The sequence below is a fragment of the Cetorhinus maximus genome, chromosome 3 (genome assembly GCF_964194155.1).
Source record: "Cetorhinus maximus chromosome 3, sCetMax3.hap1.1, whole genome shotgun sequence".
Taxonomy (NCBI): Eukaryota; Metazoa; Chordata; class Chondrichthyes; order Lamniformes; family Cetorhinidae; genus Cetorhinus; species Cetorhinus maximus.
In genome coordinates, this window is record NC_135881.1 from 171,738,681 (window position 1) to 171,757,819 (window position 19,139).

Consider the following 19,139-nt stretch of genomic DNA (forward strand, 5'->3'; position numbering starts at 1 on the left):
GTATTAGTACAGTGAAAAATTTGCTAATAACTTACAACTGAAAAAGTATGGAATAAGAACAAGCCATTCAGATCAGTGAAGCCACTCCATCCACAGGTCATGTACAATTTACCCTATCATCGTACCTCAATAGCTTCATCTCCTGAGAGAATGCTCCGTAAATACACCTTGTGCACCGGAGATGATTAGTCAAAGTTCCAGAATATTTGTCTATCTTTTCTTAAATCCTGGCACACTTTCCTTCATTGGTGACATTGGGTGACAGCTACCCCACTAGTGCGGCAACCATTGGGTCCTGAGAGGGAGGAGGCAAATGACTTTCATTTGGAATTGGAGTGACACCACAATGACAAGGCATATGGGCCAGAATATTACGCTCATTGGGCGGGTGCGCGCCTGAGCAGAACGAGCGGAAAATGATGCGCAGTGATGTCAGACGAGTGTCCCAACGTCATCGCACAATATTTCAGTCGGTGGGCGCTCACGGGAGTCGGCAGCGAGCCCGCCCACAAGTAACAGGCCTATAAAGGCCATTAAAGTCCCAAATAAATGTAATTTTTCGCTGTCCATCCAATCTTATGGTTGGCGGGCAGGCAAAGAGGCCAAGCGGCCTTTGCACTTTTTAGGAAACCACTAATAACATGTCCCTGTTCGTGTGACAGAGCCACATGAGGGGACATGTATTTTAACAATTTAAAATTGTTTATTTTTAATTCTTAAACTCTTCATCTCCCTGAGGCAGCTCTGTGCTCACCCTCCTCCCCCCCACCCCACACAGGCAGCGCTGAGCACTGGTGCGCGCGTTTCATGCTGGGTGGGTTTTAATTGGCCTGCCAGCGTGAAATCACGGTCCGGCCCCGATTGTGAGTGGCAGTCGGCTTCCTGACCGCCCCCACCGGCCCCCGCCAAGCCTGCCCGACGAGGGCAAAATTCTGCCTATGATGATATCCTGCAATATTCCATGGTAGGCTTGGCAATCCGATACCTAAATCAAGCAGCTGTTTTATTACAAGACATGGCTAATGCTTGAGCTTGGAACCTACAGTGTAAGCCTGTCACTGAGGACTGAGGTTCTCCCACTCAGGTCTCCAAAACACTGAAAGTCAAAGCCCAATGGGTAATTCTAGCCAGACAAGCAGCATCAGGTTCAGTTGTGCTCTGTACTGGTAAACTGCACAATTTTAGCTGATTAGACTAAAGAAACATCCCTACAGATAATTGGAGGCGCCTGGGACTTGGTTCTGTCAACTTGCACCTAATCTCCCTGACCTTGGGAAAACGCATGGAATGTGTCACTACAGAGACATATGAACAAATGAAAAAGCACAGGAAAAGACGAACTGGTCCTTCAAGCTGATCCCAGTCTAATGTGCTGCAACTTACGTGCATTATCACTTATCTTCACCCTCCCCCTTCTTCCAATCTATTACGGCAGAATTTAAGTCCTGCGGGCGGGCGGGCATGCGTTCAACCCATTTGGTGTAAAATAGCGTGCGATGATGCCATGTGAGCGTCCCAACGTCATTGCGCACTCACGCAATAATGCAGTCGGAGGGCGAGCTGGTGCCCACCATTAGTTAAGAGGCCACTTAAGGCCATTAAAAAGCCAATTGGCAGCGGTTTTTTGTTCCCCTTGTGATTTCACGCTTGTTGCACAGGCAAAATAGGCAGGCGTCCAGCCAACAATTTCAGAAACCTCATCCACAGGCGGGATAAAAGGGATGAGCTGTAATGCCAGTGTCAGTGGTGGGGAGTTTGTACATAGTTTGCTGCTGTGACTTACTGGTTCTTGGCAGCTTCATCTCTGTTCGGGGCTTCATTGTTAGCATTTCCAGGCTTCATTTCAGGTCTCCTTGGTGTTTCCAAGGCTCCCGGAGGACTCAGACCATGTGAACCCTTTCAGGTATCAGGCAGCCTCCCCTTACCCTGGTAATGGGGATTGTCGTCTCTGAGGAGGAAGAGAGGGGCAGAAGGGAGAGGAGACCAGGTGTCCCAGTGCAGCTTCCAGGGGGCCAGGGGGCGACCTGTGGGAGGAGAGGCGCAGGCACAAGGGTCGCAGGGCCAGGGGGTAGTTGAAAGCGGAAGGGACTGCAGAAGATGCCACTATCCTACTGCCAGGATTTACAGGCGGTGATGCAGTTACCTCAATATGTTTGAGGTGTAATGCAGAAGGAGGCTTCTCCTCTCAAGGGAGACAGTGGCCTCCATTTGTCAGGCGATTGGGCCTGAGATCAGCTCCGACTGTGTGGGTGGACACCTTATGCCAGTGGCTCTGAAGGTCACAGTGGCCCTCAACTTCTGAGCCTCTGGCTCTTTCCAGGGGTCATTGGGGGATCTGTGTGGAGTCTCCCAATCAACTGTCCACAGTTGCGTCAAGCTCTGTTCAGGTGGGTACTGACCTTTATTCTTTACCGTACAGATGAGGACAGCCAGGCCTCACAGCGATTGCTGGGTTCCCTTCCACCCAGGGTGCAATCGACTATACACGTGGCCAGTAAGGCACCAGTGGATCAGTCGGGTGCCTTCGTCAACAGGAAGGGATTCCACTCGATCAAGATCCAGATAATGTGTGACCATAGGACGCAGATTCTGCGAGTCTGTGCAAGGTACCCTGGCAGCTCCCATTATGCTTACATCCTGAGACACTCCCAGGTGCCGAGGCTCTTCAGTGCTCCAGCCCAACTGGATGGATGGCTGCTGGGTGACAAGGGCTATCTGTTGAAAAGTTGGCTCATGACGCCGCTCTGCCACCCAGAAACAGAGGCAGAGGAGCGTTACAATACAAGTCATGCCTACACAAGGGCGGTGATAGAGAGGGCCATAGATCTTCTCAAGATGCACTTCCAATGCCTGGACCATTCAGGTGGAGCACTACAATACCCCACAATATAGGTGTCACTGATCATGGTTGCATGCTGCGCTCTCCACAATCTGGCACTGGCAAGGGGCTCCCACTGGAGGGAGAGGCTCTTGACACTGTTGCACAGACCATGATGATGAGTCCAGTAGTAAGTCAGAAAATGAGCATGGTGAGGAGAACACTGAGGGTGTGGAGGCAGGCCTTGGTAACCTCCAGGGAGGCAGGGACACCAGGGACACATTGATCTAACGCTCCTTCAACTAGGCTACCAAAGATCCGCTTCCACCTCATGCCGGGGCTGCAGCCTCTATCCCAGATGTCTAAAATGACCCTTTCATTTGCAAAGTCCACTCGATGCCTGTGCAATAAAATATCCAGCCACTCGCCTCCAGCATTACATACTGGCGTACCCTGCACCAGAAAGAAAAAATGTGAAGCATACCCAGCTCATCAGAACCAAAGCGAATTTAATGTTACTGTCACATTGAAATCATGACATTACAATTACAGTTGTTGATGTCTTCACCATCAGGCATATATACCAAACATGAATGAACAGAAAATCACCGGTGAACTGTCTCTCTCGTGCTCATTGTGCCTAAAACTTATGTTTGCGAGTGCTACCTCTTGGTGACAACCCCCCCCCCCACCTCCCACCCCCCCGGCCACCACCCACATCACTGACACTGGCATTGGAGGCAACCTGTTCACTCTGCTGTCTTGTTGGCCTTGATGACCTTGGCGGTCGTCCTCTGGCCAGTTGAAATTGTGCTGGCCCCATCTGAGAGGGAGCGGTTAGTGCCATGGCTGGCATCTCCCCAGTCATCGCAGCCTCATCAGATGCCAGTGTCACTGGTAGAGGGGTGGAGGAGCTGCTGCCATCATCCAGAGGGCCCTGCTCACCAGTGCCCCCGCCTCTTCCCATGCTTTCTTGGTGAGGTGCAGTGACCTCTTCCTCCCCCTTCCACTAGGGACAAGGGTGTCCCTCCTGGCAGCCACCTCCTCCAGCGAGACACTCATCTGAAAAGCGGGGGGCCAAGTACCCTCCCGCCTGGCATCTCCAGCTGCACTGAATTTAATCAAGGCCATGCAGAACAGACACCCTTCCATGGCAGCCTTTCTGGGGCTGCCTGGGCCATTTTTAAACTGGCCACTGCGTCACCATTGGGCCTGGCGACCAACAGGCCCCTAGCCCCGCTCGGCCCTTCCTGACCAGTGAAGAGCCGTGTTTCACGTTGGGTGGGCCTTAATTGGCCCACCAGTGTGAAGCCGCGGTCGGAGGCCAATCGCTGGTGATGGACCACTCCCCAGCCACTCCCAGTCCCACCAACTATAATTTGAGATGTTTTCACTCACAGAAACTCATCTAGTTCCCATTTGAAGGCATGGAGAGAATCCACACCCATCACGCTGCAACCAATTTCAGAGTAAGTCGACCCTCTGAGCAGAAGTCCTTCCTGGTAACTTGTGTTAAACTTCCCTAGTCCTTCCCGACCTAACTGGCTTCCACCTGAAAGGAATCTAATTCCTTCATTATTCTAACTATCTCAAAGACTACATTGTTATAGAGCAAAGTGACTCAGTTCCTTATTCCTACCCTGATAAAAACAGCTTTTAAGCTACATAGCAATCAAGTGGGCCTCTGGATCTTTTCTGTCATGAAACTATCACATTTTTCATAATATTATTGTGGAATATTGTAACGTCGGCTTCTGTCTGTATGTGTTTGTGGTTCTGTGTTTGGTTGATTTAATTAAATTAGAGATAGGTAGACTGCAAGGTTTAAATTATCAAAAGTGTTTGTTGTAAAAAGGCATTTGACATGCTAATGGACAAACTAGGTAAAGGAGGATTTGCGTTTTTAGATAAGGGGAAAAATTGTTGGATTTTCAAAGAGATATGATAAGGTTTTGACGACTGGCAAGATAAACAGGGCAAGGTTATTACATTGATTTTTCCTAAAAGTGATGACCATAATGACAACATCAAAGATTTTTATATTATGGGAAAAGCAAATTCCAAAGACAAGGGGGAACAATGGGATTTACAAATTAAAGAGGAAGAAATATATTTAAAGAAGGATGGAAGGCTTTGTGAGGTGTGGCCAAGTGAGATCTGAAAGGTACACTGTGTGAAACAAACTTGGGGAAAAGCCTCTCTCCACTTTGCAGAAGTCTGCTGTCCCAGTAACCAAAGTTGTGTTAAAAGCCTTTGGAATTCCACTGTCGAGTGGGTGCTTGTAGTAACCTTGCTGGATTGTCTCTATAACTTTAAAATCTATTTTGGACTGTTGCCTTAAAGGGGCTATGTAGTTGGGAGTCTGGTTAATTTGGGATTTTGGGAATTGTTGTAATATTAAGTGACTGTGTAACTGTAATCTTGTGTATGTGTTTTATCCTTTTCTTTTGTTAATAAATGTTTTAAATTAATTTTTAAAATTTCTAAAGGTGTTAGTGGACTCATTACTGTGAATTCAGTGTACAAAACTTTTCTTAATAAATACAAATTGCAAAGCCATTGTGATAGCAAGGCCAAGTTTCCCTTTTGGATTTGGTCAGCCTGGCAAATACCACCTGCCGTATCAAAGTCTCAATATCTACCAATCATGAAACTAGACCAAGGACTTGCACAAGGCCAGAATGGTACTTCTCATCTTATGTTTGGCTGTCCTGCCTATACATCTTGATATTCCACTTCCTTTCACAACAGCCTTGCAAGTGTTGTAAACCTTCACTGTTTTTTGAACTACAATCACTAGATTCTTCTCCTCCTCAGCAGCCTTGTGTTGGAAAACTTATGTGGTGTATGCAGGGGTGGAATTAACCCAGGACAAATACACAGGGGAGAATTGTCACATCGGTGCGCAAGAGCGGGCCCGGCACACCAATGTGTAAAATGACATGCGGTGACTTCAGACGTGCATCCCGACGTCACCGCGCATCATTCAGATCTTTCGATCGGTGGGCACACACCAGAGATGGCTGCGTGCCCGCCGAACTGTCAAAGGCATGTTAAGGCCATTAAGAAACCAATTACAGTAATTATCAACACTTCCTGTCCAATCTTAAGGTTGGCGGGCAGGCGAAGAGCCCAAGTGGCCTTCCCGTTTTTTAGGAAACCTCATCCATGAGCGGGATGAGGCTTCCTAAAGCTTTTATTAATTAAATAAATATTTTTCCCACAATTCATAAACATGTCCCAGCTTATGTGACACTGTCACATGAGCGGACATGTCTAAATAGTTTTTACCTTTCTTTATGTGAAACCTTCAATTTGAACTTAATCTCCCTGAGGCAGCTCCATGCCTCAGGGAGATTTCTGCACTTCTTCACACGCATGTGCAAAAGAGCACAGGCCCCAACTCTCCCTCCTACCCCCGGCCGCACAAGTAGCGCTGAAGCGCTACTGGCCATGCGTCCCACCCGACAGGCTGAAAATTCTGCCCATAAAAATGTCTGCACTCCAAATGAATTAAACAGAAACTTTACAGATGGGTGGAGATTGTTCAGTAGCTTGACTTGGAGACTCTTAATTATGATAATGGGCTTCTCATGTGAGACATCCAACTGACCAAAAGAAAAGGTCCCATCTGAATTTGATCGCAGCAAACTGCATGTTAGATTTTACAATTGCTGGGGAAGGCTCCCAGAGCATACGATCTCATTAAATCTAAAGCCAGGTTCCAATCACTATATATTGAGCTCCTTTCTCAAAGGAGAAATCAACTGAGTGTCAGCTACTTTAGGATGGTCACAGAGAGAGTTTCATTCAATTTCTAATTTTTATTGTGGATCATTCAAAACTCACAATCCAAGTGAAATACCCTGCTTACATTAATATTTTCTGAGTTTTGGGATTTTGTCCCCTGCCAACCTTCTTTTCTCCAATGAGAACAGTTTTAGTTCTGCAAGTCTTCCCTCACAGCTTAGAGTCTTGTGAGCTGAGGATAGATTTCACAAATTTGTAGCCTTGAATGAAAAGTCCACTGATCTCCAAGTCCAAAGTTTTGATATGTGCTCCCTGTGGGTGACGCTTTGCCAATTAGCAGGATGGAATTGTAATAGCTAACATCTGGAATCACCCATGTCACTGCACTCTGAATCTCCCGCTGCATCAGCAGCACATCAATTAGATAGGTGCACTTCAGAGTTCCATTTAGTTTGCTCTAACAGTGACCCAAAATACAAATAAATATAGAATCACAGAATTTTGCGGCACAGAAGAAGACTATTCTGCCCATCGTGCCTGTGCCAGCTTTTTGTAAGAGATTTCCAATTGGTCTGCTCTTTTCCATAGTCCTCCGTTTTTTTTTCCTTTTCAAGCATATATCCAATTCTCTATTGAAAGTTACTATTGAATCTGCTTCCACCATATTTTCAGGTAGTACACTGAAGATCATAATATGTAAGTACAGTTCTCCTTATCTCCCTCCTGTTCTTTTTCCAATCATTTTAAATCTGCTTCCTCTGTTACTGACACTCCTGACAGTGAAAGCAGTTTCCGCCTATGTACTCTGACAGAACTCCTCATAATTTTGAAAGTAACTGTTGTTCTACTTGTACGTATGGTGGCTGTTATTGTGTAGATAAAATACGTTAGCCATTTTTATCAGTGTAGATTCCATAGCAGCAATGAGATGAATGAACAACTAATTTATATTTGATGGGGTGGCTTAAAGAAAGGAATGTTGTTCAAGAGGACAAGCTCATGACAGTCTGGGCTGCCTCTTGTTTTCTTCCTCCTGGCATTTTTATGAATCAGTGGCCAGCAAATTCCAAAGATAAGCTTTTGAAGGGCCAGTCAGAAATTTTGAAAAACAAGTCTGAACAACATGTCTTTTTTTTAAAATGAAAGTCCACTTTTTCTACATTTTTATTTTACACCTTGGAGATAATGCTAATTAAACTTTTAAATAATTTCCATCAAGCAAAGTGAGCTTTAGAACTCACACCATGTTTCCAACCCCCTGACACTGTCTGGACCTGGACTTGCCTTAGTTGAACAGGCTAATTGCAGCATCAGCATGATGCAAAGGACAGTATAAAATGATCTGTGTAACACCCACATTAACCTGTCACTACATTCTTTTTGTAATGGTTTTAACTGAGAGCGGAGATAGTTACACTCCAGTTATGGCAATCTTGTGCAATATCTATTAAACTCACTTTACATTTACCAAAAACCTGACACTGTGGAGTCTACATTGTAGCCTGTAACAGTCTTTGTTTATTGGTGTCATTATCAAACACATATCTATCTATGTGTGCCTATTGTGATGCCTGATGCAAACTGGGTGGCTTTCTAATTGGCCTAGGTTTTGGCTGCAGTGACTCAGCAGAAACAGTAAAACACTCAGCGTATGATATATTCACCTCCCTTTCTCTGACCAAATGAAACCCGTCTTCTTCTATTCAATATCACTGGAAGAAGCTAAATTCATTCAATTTTATATCGACTTGAATCTCCAACATGCAGAGAAAAGATTTACAGACTGGTTCAGATTCTAGTGATAGAATAGAGTGTTTGTGATGAAATGCATTATACTGATGCTTTAATGCACCATGCTTTCACTGCTGGAGACCAGCTATCAATCTGACCAGCTAATTTTGAGTCACACAAGGAGCTACAGGCTTTTAAGTATAAATGAGTTCACAGCAGTATCTCTCAGCAAGGATGTGAAATAAAAAAAATGAGAAATGGGAAAGAAGTATACTGTTTGGTTTTGTATAGTATTATAGTGTATTATATATAGTGTACTATGCTTTATGTTATTGTGTAGTATTGTAAAGCATTATGTAAAGCATTAATTAGTATGTTATATTGTGTAGTATATCATTGTGTGGTACAGTTTAGTAGTGCTGTGTTATGTTTTATTGTAGACTACTGTACTGTATTCTACAAAAGTGAAAATGGTATCTTGTACTTTTTTTCTTTCCTAAAGGGTTTTGGGGGCAATCTGAATAGCCCCCAAAATTGGGCATGGGGATGATGATGCACAATTAACCCAATTCCATTCAAAGCGATGCAGGCAGCACACAAATTTCATATTGCCTGCTAATTATAATGACTGTGGCATGCAGCCCAATGCTGAATGCACTAAGTGGCTGCATTCCTCAGCAGGGGGCCCAAGCTTGTGCAAGGCTAACACCACTTTATACTAGCCTGCACAACTTAAAGAATCACAGAATTGTTACAGTGCAGAAGGAGGCCTACCTTCCCCTTTTGAGGAAATATACCTTAGAACCATAGAAAAGTTACAGCACAGAAAGAGGCCAATTAGCCCATCATTTCTGCGCCAGCTGAAAAAACTAGCCGCCCATTCTAATCCCACATTCCAGCACCTGGTCCGTTGCCTTGCAGGTTACAGCGCTTCAGGTGCAGATCCAGGTACCTTTTAAATGAGTTGAGGGTTTCAGCCTCAACCACCAATTCAGGCAGTGAATTCCAGATGCCCACCACCATCTGGGTGAAAAAGGTTTTCCTAATATCCCCTCTAATCCTTCTACCAATCACTTTAAATCTGTGCCCCCTGGTAATTGACCTCGCCACTAGGGGAAACAGGTGCTGTCTACTCTATTAAGGCCTCTCATAATTTTGTACACCTCAATCAGATCACCCCTTAGCCTCCTCTGTTCTAAGGAAAACAACACAAGCCTACCCAATCTTTGCTTATAGCTGCAATTTTCCAGCCCTGGTAACATTCTTGTAAATCTCTCCTGTACTCTCTCCAGAGCACTTATGTCCTTCCTGTAAAGTGTTGGCCAGAACTGTGCACAAAATACCAGCTGTGGCCTAACCAGAGTTTTATACAGTTCCAGCATTACATCCCTGCTGTTGTATTCTATACCTCATGCCATAAAGGAAAACATTCCGTATGCCTTCTTTACCACCTTGTCCACCTGTCCTGCCACCTTCAGGGACCTGTGGACATACACTCCAAGGTCTCCCACTTCCTCGACCACTCTCAATATCGTCCTGTGTATTGAGTATTCCCTTGCTTTGTTTGCCCTCTTAAAATGCTTCACCTCACACTTTTCCAGTTTGAATTCCATTTGCCACTTTTCCACCCATTCAACCAAACCATTGATAAAATTCTGGAGTCCACAGCTACCTTCTTCACTATCAACTATACGGCTGATTGTTGCGTCATCTGCAAATTTCACCAGACTGGTCCAGGTAGTGGAAACTCATTTTCAGTATCCTGATGGTTTGCTCCACCAAGTTGTGAGCTGCATCATGAGCCTCATTATACCTTCGCTCTGCTGCAGTCTGAGGCCGCCACACGGTTGTCATCAGCCACGGCCTCTGAGGGTAGCCCTTGTCCCCAAGGAGCCAATCCTAAAGCCTCTGTGGGCCCTGGAAGATATCAGGGATCTGTGACCAACTGAGAATGCAAGAGTTGTGTATGTGTTTGTGGTGGTCGCACACCAGCTGATCATTCAGTTCCGTTTGATGTAGTTGACCACTTGCTGCCGCAGAGATATGAGCACCATGTGAGTGCAGTCAATGGCATCCTGCACCTGTGGGAAACCTGAGATCTGTGCAAACCCAATCACTCTTGCTTCCTACCTTTCCTGATCCCATGCGAAATGCACAAAGTTGTGTGCCATCACAAAGATGGTGTCCATGACCTCCTTGATGTGTTTGTGGGTGGAGGCTTGTGATATCTCATAGAGGTCACTTGTGGAACCCTGGAATGTGCCACCAGCATAAACATCAAGTGCCGCGGTTACTTTTATGGCCACTGGCAGTAGTTTCCCTCCATGTCCCCATTGGCACCAAATCCTGCAGCAAGTGGCGGATGTGACTGACCAGTTCCCTGGTCATGCGCAGTCTTTGGCGACACTGGTTGTCAGTCATCTGCAGGAATAAAAGGCACCATCTACAGGCCCTGGGTCTAGCTATGCGCCCACCAGCGACGGCTCACTGTGGCTTTTCAGCGGTGTGTGCGGGAGCCCCGGCCGCCCCTTCTTCCCAAGGGTGCTGCTCCTCCCTCTGCCCAGCCAGGAGCCTCAGTCCCTCTCTTCTCCTTCTTCTCCAGTCTCTGCATACCATGAGGCATACAGCTAGGTCACCAGGCTCCATGCTCCTGATGTACTCCTCCTGCAGGATGAAAGAGGGAGGCATGTGGGTTAGCACTACAAACCACTCTTGGTTAAGTCTGAGGGCCCCTTAATGCATCCCAGAGAATTCTGGCTACCACATGGATGGCCAGAGTGCAGTGCTTTGCATGGCTGCCCTAAATCCTACCCTTCTCTGCCCCACTCCACCTGACCAATTGGCGGCAGCCTCGTCCACTGCACAGCATGCTGTGCTCTCAGCTCAGGAGCAGGCATTCTCCTAACCCACATTGCAAGGCTGCACTGTTAGCTTGAACCATGGGGGAGGCTGGTCCAAACCGAGATGATGACATTTCAAGGGGCCGTGAGTGCCTCCAGAGCCAGCTTTAGCAAGGACATTGTACAACATGCCCAGTCATCTTATTAGTTTGCAGTCTGTGCCCAAAGGGTGCAAATCTCTGCAGCATTTGGTGGAGACTACAAACTGATGGTTAATAAAGTAGTCAAACTAGACAGGCACCCCATTCCAAAAATCGAGGACCTATATGCCAAGCTGGCAGGAGGGACAACATTCACAAAGCTTGACATGAGTCATGCTTATCACCAATTAGAGCTGGATAATGCCTCCCAGGAATTTGCCACAATTAATACCCACAAAGGGTTGTACCAATATACACGATTGCCTTTTGGTGTCTCCTCCACTTGTGCCATCTTTCAGAGAACAATGGAAAGTTTACTGCAGGGACTGCCCCAGGTTGTAGTTTATTTAGATGATGTATTGGTGACAGGATTCACTGAAAAAGAGCATTTGACAAACTTAGATGAAGTCTTAAAACGTTTCTCGCAAGCTGGAGTGTGTTTAAAAAACGAAAAGTGCATGTTCCATGCGAGGGAGGTAATTTATCTGGGTAACCGAGTAGATTCACAGGGCCTCCACCCGGTTGAGGAGAAAGTGAGATCCATAAGAGAGGCCAAAGAATGTCACAGAGCTCAAATTATTCCTAGGAGTGATCAACTATTATGGACAGTTCTTACCCGATTTGTCTACAGAGCTGGCCCCTCTGCATTCTCTACTCAAAAAGAACCAACGTTGGTCTTGGGTAGCGCCCCAGAAAGAAGCTTTCATAAAAGTGGAGCAATTGTTGCACTCGTCCAATCTATTAGTGCATTGTGACCAGACGAAAGAATTGGTGTTGACATGTGATGCATCTGGACGATGGCATGGAACGGTCAATAGGTTACATATCAAGAACACTCACCACAGCGGAAAAGGGATACTCACAAATAGAAAAAGAAGGCCTGTCCATCATCTTTGCTGTGAAGAAATTTCACCAGTACATACACGGCCACCATTTTACAATCACTTCAGCCCACAAACCATTGCTAGGATTGTTTAGTGAGGACAAGGCTAAACCACCCATAGCCTCAGCAAGAATACAACAATGGGCTTTAATTCTGGCAGCTTATGAATACACTTTCAGACATAGGCTTGCCAATCAAATCGCAAACACCGATGCCCTTAGTCATTTGCCTTTACAAATAAGTGATGAGCACGTCCCAGCTCCACATGAACTTGTTTTACTGTTAAATTTCTTAGATTCCTCGTCGGTATGTGCTCAACAGATCAGAGACTGGACAAGTCGGGACCCAGTCCTATCTCAGGTACAAGAACAAGTGCTACATAGTTGGTAACAGGAGCCTGAATCTGATTAAATGAAGCTGTACTTCAACAGAAGACATGAAATAACCAGTCAGGATGGCATCTTATTTTGTGGAGCACGAGTGTTAGCTTCTCCAAAGGGAAGGGAGCCACTTTTAGTTGAACTACACAGTGCCCATCCAGGAATTTCCCAAATGAAGACCATAGCACCCAGCTATCTATGGTGGCCTGGGATGGATGGGGAAATAGAGAGTTTAGTAAAGCACTGTGTGCAATGCCAGCAACTGCAAAAGTTGCTAGTGACAGCTCCATTATACCCTTGGGAGTAGCCGGGTAGACCCTGGGAGTGGTTACACATTAACTACGTCGGTCCTTTCCTGGGAACAATGTTTCTGCTCATTGTCGATGCCCATTCAAAATGGTTGGACGTATATGAGGTGAAGTCACCAACGTCGGCCGCTACAACTGAGAAACTACGTCAGAGTTTTGCCATTCACGGACTACCTGAAGTAGTCATTTCCGATAACGGCACGGAATTTCCTAGTGCTGAGTTTCAAAGGTATCACTCATGTGAAAACTTCACAGTACTACCCTTCCTCAAACGGACTAGCCAAAAGTGCGGTTCAAACGTTCAAGGCAGACATAAGAAAGCTAACTGCTGATTCCTTGGCAATCAAGCTAGCACGCTTTCTTTTTCATTATAGGACTATCCCTTCCACAACAACAGATGTCACACCTGCATAGTTATTGTTGAAACGCTGTCTCAGGATGAGATTGAGCTTAATAATGCCAAATTTAGAGGAGATGTGGAAAGGAGTCAGGGAACCCAGAAAACTAGACATGACTGGCATAGTCGCAAGAGGAAATTTACCGTGCAAGGGCCGGTATCCGTGAAGAACTGAAGGAATGTACCAAAGTGATTACCGGGTGAATTAAGTGCAGTGACTGGACCTCTATCTTACCAGGTAGAGGTGGAAGGCCAGATCATCCGTAAATATGTGGACCATTTAAGGAAGAGAGAGACAAATCACCAAGATTTGGTTCCACCAGTGATCATGACCATGTCCGTATTTACCATTGAGCATACTCAACCCAGGACTGATATGTCTGATGTTCCTGTAAGAGCTGAGGAAACAGAACTGCAAGTGCCCACCAAAGCACCTGATGTTCAGTCAACTACAGAAGAGGAGGTTCCTGACAAAGAATCCGAAGTTGTGGAGCTGCGACGTTCCACACCTACCAGGAAACCACCTGAAAGACTGAGCTTGTAAATTCCTTACCCAGTGTAATTATTATGTGTCTTGAAAAATATGCACTTGTAAATATAATATGTATAGCCAAGTAAAAGGGGAGGAATGTAGTAATTATGGTTTTATTTAGTGCGTACTGTACCTTTTAGAATAATATTTGTTAAGGAAGATCACATGATCTGTAGTAACCAATAGGAGAGTAGCGCGGACTACCTCAGCAGTCAGTGCAGAGATCAAGTTGGAGTTTTCCTCATTTGCTCCTGGGATGTGGGTGTCACTAGCTAGACCAGCATTTATTACCCATCCCTAACTGCCCTTGATCAGAGAGCATTTAAGAGTCAACCACATTGCTGTGGATCTGGAGTCACATGTAGGCCAGACCAGGTAAGGACAGCAAATTTCTTCCCTAAAGGACATTAGTGAACCAGATGGGTTTTTACAACAATCAGCAATGATTTTGTAGTCATCATCAGACTTTTAATTCCAGATTTTGCTTTCACCATCTGCCATGGTGGGATTTGAACCCAGGTCCACAGAGCATTACCTTGGGCCTCTGGATTATTAGTCATTCAGTGACTCTCAGAGTGCTCTACAGCCACTCAGTGACATTTTGATGCTGGCACCTATTAATTTATCCCTTACTCTGACCCCACCTGTTAACTTACCATTCTCTATTCTAGTGCTACCTGTCTCTCCTAGTATTTTGTGCACCTTGGTATTCCTCTCTGATATTTTCTCCTGGTTCCCAAACCCTGCCAAGTTAGTTTAAACCCTCCCCAACAAAACAAGTAATATCCCTCACAAGGTACTCAGTCCAGGCTCTGTTGAGGTGCAACCCATCCGGTTTACAGATCATCCCATACAGATCCCATCTCCTCTGAAGCTAGTCCCAATGTCCCAAGAATCTAAAACCCTCCTTCCTGTACCATCTTTCCAGCCATGCATGCATCTCTCTTATCCTCCTATTTCTGTACTCACTTGTGTGTGGCACTGGGAACAATCCAAAGAATACTGCTTTTGAGGTCCTGTTTCCTAATTTTCTACCTAGCCCCCTAAATTCTAACTGCAGGGTCAGATCACTATTTCTATCTATGTTATTGGCACTGATGTGGACCATGACTGTTGGCTGTTCACCCTTTCCCCTCAGGGTGCTCTGCAGCCGTTCAGTGACATGTTTGACCCTGGCACCAGGGAGTCTGAGCACCATCCTGCATTCATGTTAGCAGCTGCAAAAATGCCTATCTATTCCCCTAACTATCAAATCACCTGCCAATATTGCTCTTCTAGACTTTCTTATACCCCTGTGTGCAGCTGAGCCATCCGTGGTGCCATGGACTTGGCACTGGCTGCACTCCCCAGATGAATAATCACTATCACCAATATTCAGAACTGAATATTGGTTGGAGAGTGGGATGCACTTTGGGGTCTCCTGTACTACCTGCCTGTTCCTTTTGTACTGCCTGATGGTCACCCAGTCCCTCTCTCCCTGCATTCTCTTAAGTTGTGGGGTGACCACATCAATAAACATATTATCCATGTAGCTCTCAACCTCATGGATGCATTGTAGTGACACCAGCTGCTACTCAAGTTCCGATTAGCTCAACTGATGACACTTCCTGCACAAATGGTTACCAGGGCACGTGAAGCATCCTGGAGTTCCCACATTGCACAGGATGCGCACCGTCGAGGTTGGAGCAGCCCAACCATTCCTTGATTTATTAGTTAACTTTGCTACTGCTAAAAAAAACCTTACCAATACTGATAGACCTTACTGGTATTGATAAATCCTATGGATACTTAATACATGTTACTAGTCGAAATAAACCTTACTTAAAAATAAAAAAAGATAACACTCATCAGCTGCTCACTTGTTCCTTGTTATTATTACTTCATATTTTTATCATTTTTAATCTTCCAGTTGTTGAGACTTAGTTCCTAAGAAGCAACACTCACCAGCCAATCAACTTACAACTTTCCTGTGATGCCACACCTTGACTTCTGTGTCTGAACTCTCACCGCTTCTCCCACTGTTCTTCTGGTCCCTCTGCTCTCAGAACCATTTGCTGCTTCTTGCACCATTTCTCTGGCCCTTCTGCAATCCGGACTGTATCTTTTAAACACAAGGTGCATTCTGGCTGCAGCAGGGGCTGGAGCAGGTAAAGAAGATTGAAACACGAAGAAGAAGTTACCTAAATGGCATAAGAGGCCAGAGAACATCCCCCATAGTTCTTGGATGCCACGCTGGATGCCTTGGTGTAGGAGGTGCACAAGAAGAGGGTAATTCTCTTCCTTCAGGAGCCAGGACACTTTCTAGATAGATACTAAGAAGCTAGGGGGAGCGGGGAGCTGCTGCAGTAAATGCCAGCAGTCTAGCCCTGAGGACTTAGATGTAAAACCAAAAGAAGTTTTATGACCTCTCACCCACGATCGAGGTGAGTGAATGCATCTTCACGTACCATATCTTACCAACTACAACACCAGCCTCACAGACTGCTCCGTTCACCACATCCTCTTCATTCACCTATCAACAATCTCTACCAGCCATGATACATGCCTTGCATTCATAGTCTGACCCCACCCTTACCCACTTCACACTGCTGCAAGCCAGACATGTACATCTCACAGCTTTAACACATTATCAACTAGACAACCATGGCAGACACATCAACCAAACACATTGCACCATACTCATGGACACACTTCTCTCTTTTGCAGGATATGGTGGCCCATAATAGGCAGCAGCGGCCAACCCTCCAGGGGCAGGCATGGTAGTACACCCTCACTCGCATGGAGAGGGCTATTCTGGCCATCATTGGAGCAGCAGTCACTGAGGCAACAGTTGGTTGTGTGGCTGAAACCATTAATATTTGCACTGCTACAAAAACAGAAAATACTGAAAAAACTCAGGAGGTCTAACAGCATCTGCGGAGAGAAAAATAGAGTTAACGTTTTGAGTCTGTATGACTCTTCTTCAGAACTAAAGAGAAGTAGAAATGTGATGAAATTTATACTGTTTAAGGGGGGTGGAGCAGGTGAAGCTAGATAGAAGGCCAGTGATAGGTGGGGGCAAATGGGAGATTGACAGAAGTGTCATGAACAAAAGGACAAAGGTAGTGTTAATGGTAGTGGTACTGGCTAAAGAAGGTGCTGAAGTGGCATTAAGGTAAGAAAGCAGAATGTGATAATAGAAGAACAAGGGTAAGCATTTCTGAAAAGAACAACATGAACAAGTAACAGATGGCTGAAAAGGATCTAAAATGGGATTAAAAGGGGGATAAAAAAAAGGGGATAAAACAATGAATGAATAAAAATGAAAATAAATAAAAATAAAAATAAGGGAATAAAAAGTAAAACCGAATTTTGAAAAAAGGGATAAAAAGGGGTGAGGATGGAGGAGAGAGCTCATGGTCTGAAGTTGTTGAACTCAATGTTAAGTCCGGAAGGCTATAAAGTGCCTAATTGGAAGATGAGGTGCTGTTCCTCCAGTTTGCGTTGGGCTTCACTGGAACAATGCAGCAGGCCAAGGACGGACATGTGGGCATGGGAACAGGATGATGTGTTGAATTGGCAAACAACAGGAAGGTCTGGGTCATGCTTGTGGACAGACCGAAGCTGTTCCGCAAAGCGGTCACCAAGTCTGCGTTTGGTCTCTCCAATGTAGAGGAGACCACATTGGGAGCAACGAATGCGGTAGACCAAATTGAAGGAGGTGCAAGTGAAGTGCTGCTTCACCTGAAAGGAGTGTGTGGACCCTTGGGCAGTGGGGAAGGAGGAGGTAAAGGGGCAGGTGTTGCACCTTCTGCGATTGCATGGGAAAGTGTTGTGGGAAAGAGATAAGGTGTAGGAGGTGATGGAGGAGTGGACCAGGGTGTCCCAGAGGGGACGGTCCCTATGGAATGCTGACAGAGGTGGTGTGGGAACAGAGGGGAAGATGTGTTTGGTGGTGGCACCATGCTGGAGTTGGCGGAAATGGCGGGAGATGATCCTTTGAATGCGGAGGCTGGTGGGGTGAAAAATTAGGACAAGGGGGACCCTATCATGGTTCTGGGAGGGAGAGGAAGGTGTGAGGGCAGAGGCGTGGGAGATGGGTCGAACACAGTTGAGGGCCCGGTCAACAACTGCGGGTGGGTCCCCTCGGTTAAGGAAGAAGGAAGACATGTCAGAAGCGCCGTTTTGGAAAGTGGCATCATTGGAACAGGTGCGATGGAGGTGAATGAACTGAGAGAATGGGATGGAGTCCCTACAGGAAGCAGGGTGTGAGGAGCTGTAGTTGAGATAGCTGTGGGAGTCGATGGGCTTGTAATGAATATTGGTGGACAGCCTATCACCAGAAATGGAGACAGCGAGGTCAAGGAAGAGAAGGGAGGTGTCGGAGATGGACCATGTGAAGGTGATAGAGGGGTGGAAATTGGAAACAAATTGGATATTTTCACTATGTTCCTGCCTACTGCAGCTTCTCAAATCTGACTTCACCCTCATCCATTATCTGTCAGGATTTACAAGCTGCAGATGATGTAGCAATGCACCTCTTGCATTTCTCCCTTCCCTCACCCCAATCCTGCTCTTGTGCCTTTATGCCTTCAGGTGCACAAGAGCTGTTGCTTGGCCAGGCAATGGGGCAGGAGGCTGAAAGTCTAGAGAGAGAAGAGGCTGAGGAGGAAGAAACATCGCCACTTGATTTCACACTTTCAGCCACTAGCTCAGGTATTGGTGTTGTACAAATGTTAGAGGGGGGGGATCTGCACATGAGCAACTGGGCACAAGTGGCCTGCAGCCAGGCCAGAGGCAATGGTTCGCATGGGTACCAGCAAGCCTGGGGGTGAGGTTGTACATGACTTTGACTGCAGAGGACTCAGATTAGGATTTTGATGAAGCAGTGTAAAGAGAAATGCTGATGGTCATGCATACACAAATATTTGGTGCATTGGGAGGCCTGCTAGAAAGTCTGAGGAGCATGGAGGAGTCTGGCACCAACTTGATACAGGCATTGCACTGAGCTTCAAGCCCATCCTTTCCAGTGTGAATGTGGTGGCCAATTCCATTAAAACCCTTGTGGACCCAACAATCATGCCACGTCTGAGGATCTATACATCAACTTCTATTTCAGTAATGCAAAAGCCATCCAATGCCTGAGTGCTGCAGTGGAAGCTCAGACTGGGGTCATGAAACTTCAGCTCATTGCCATGCACATTCAGCTTGGTGCCATGCAAGCTCACACTGCTGCCATCATGGCTGTTGATACCAGTGCTCAAAGCCCTCCAAAAGGTTACTCGGATGGCTGGGTCAACCCCTCAGGGAGTGGTTGTGGT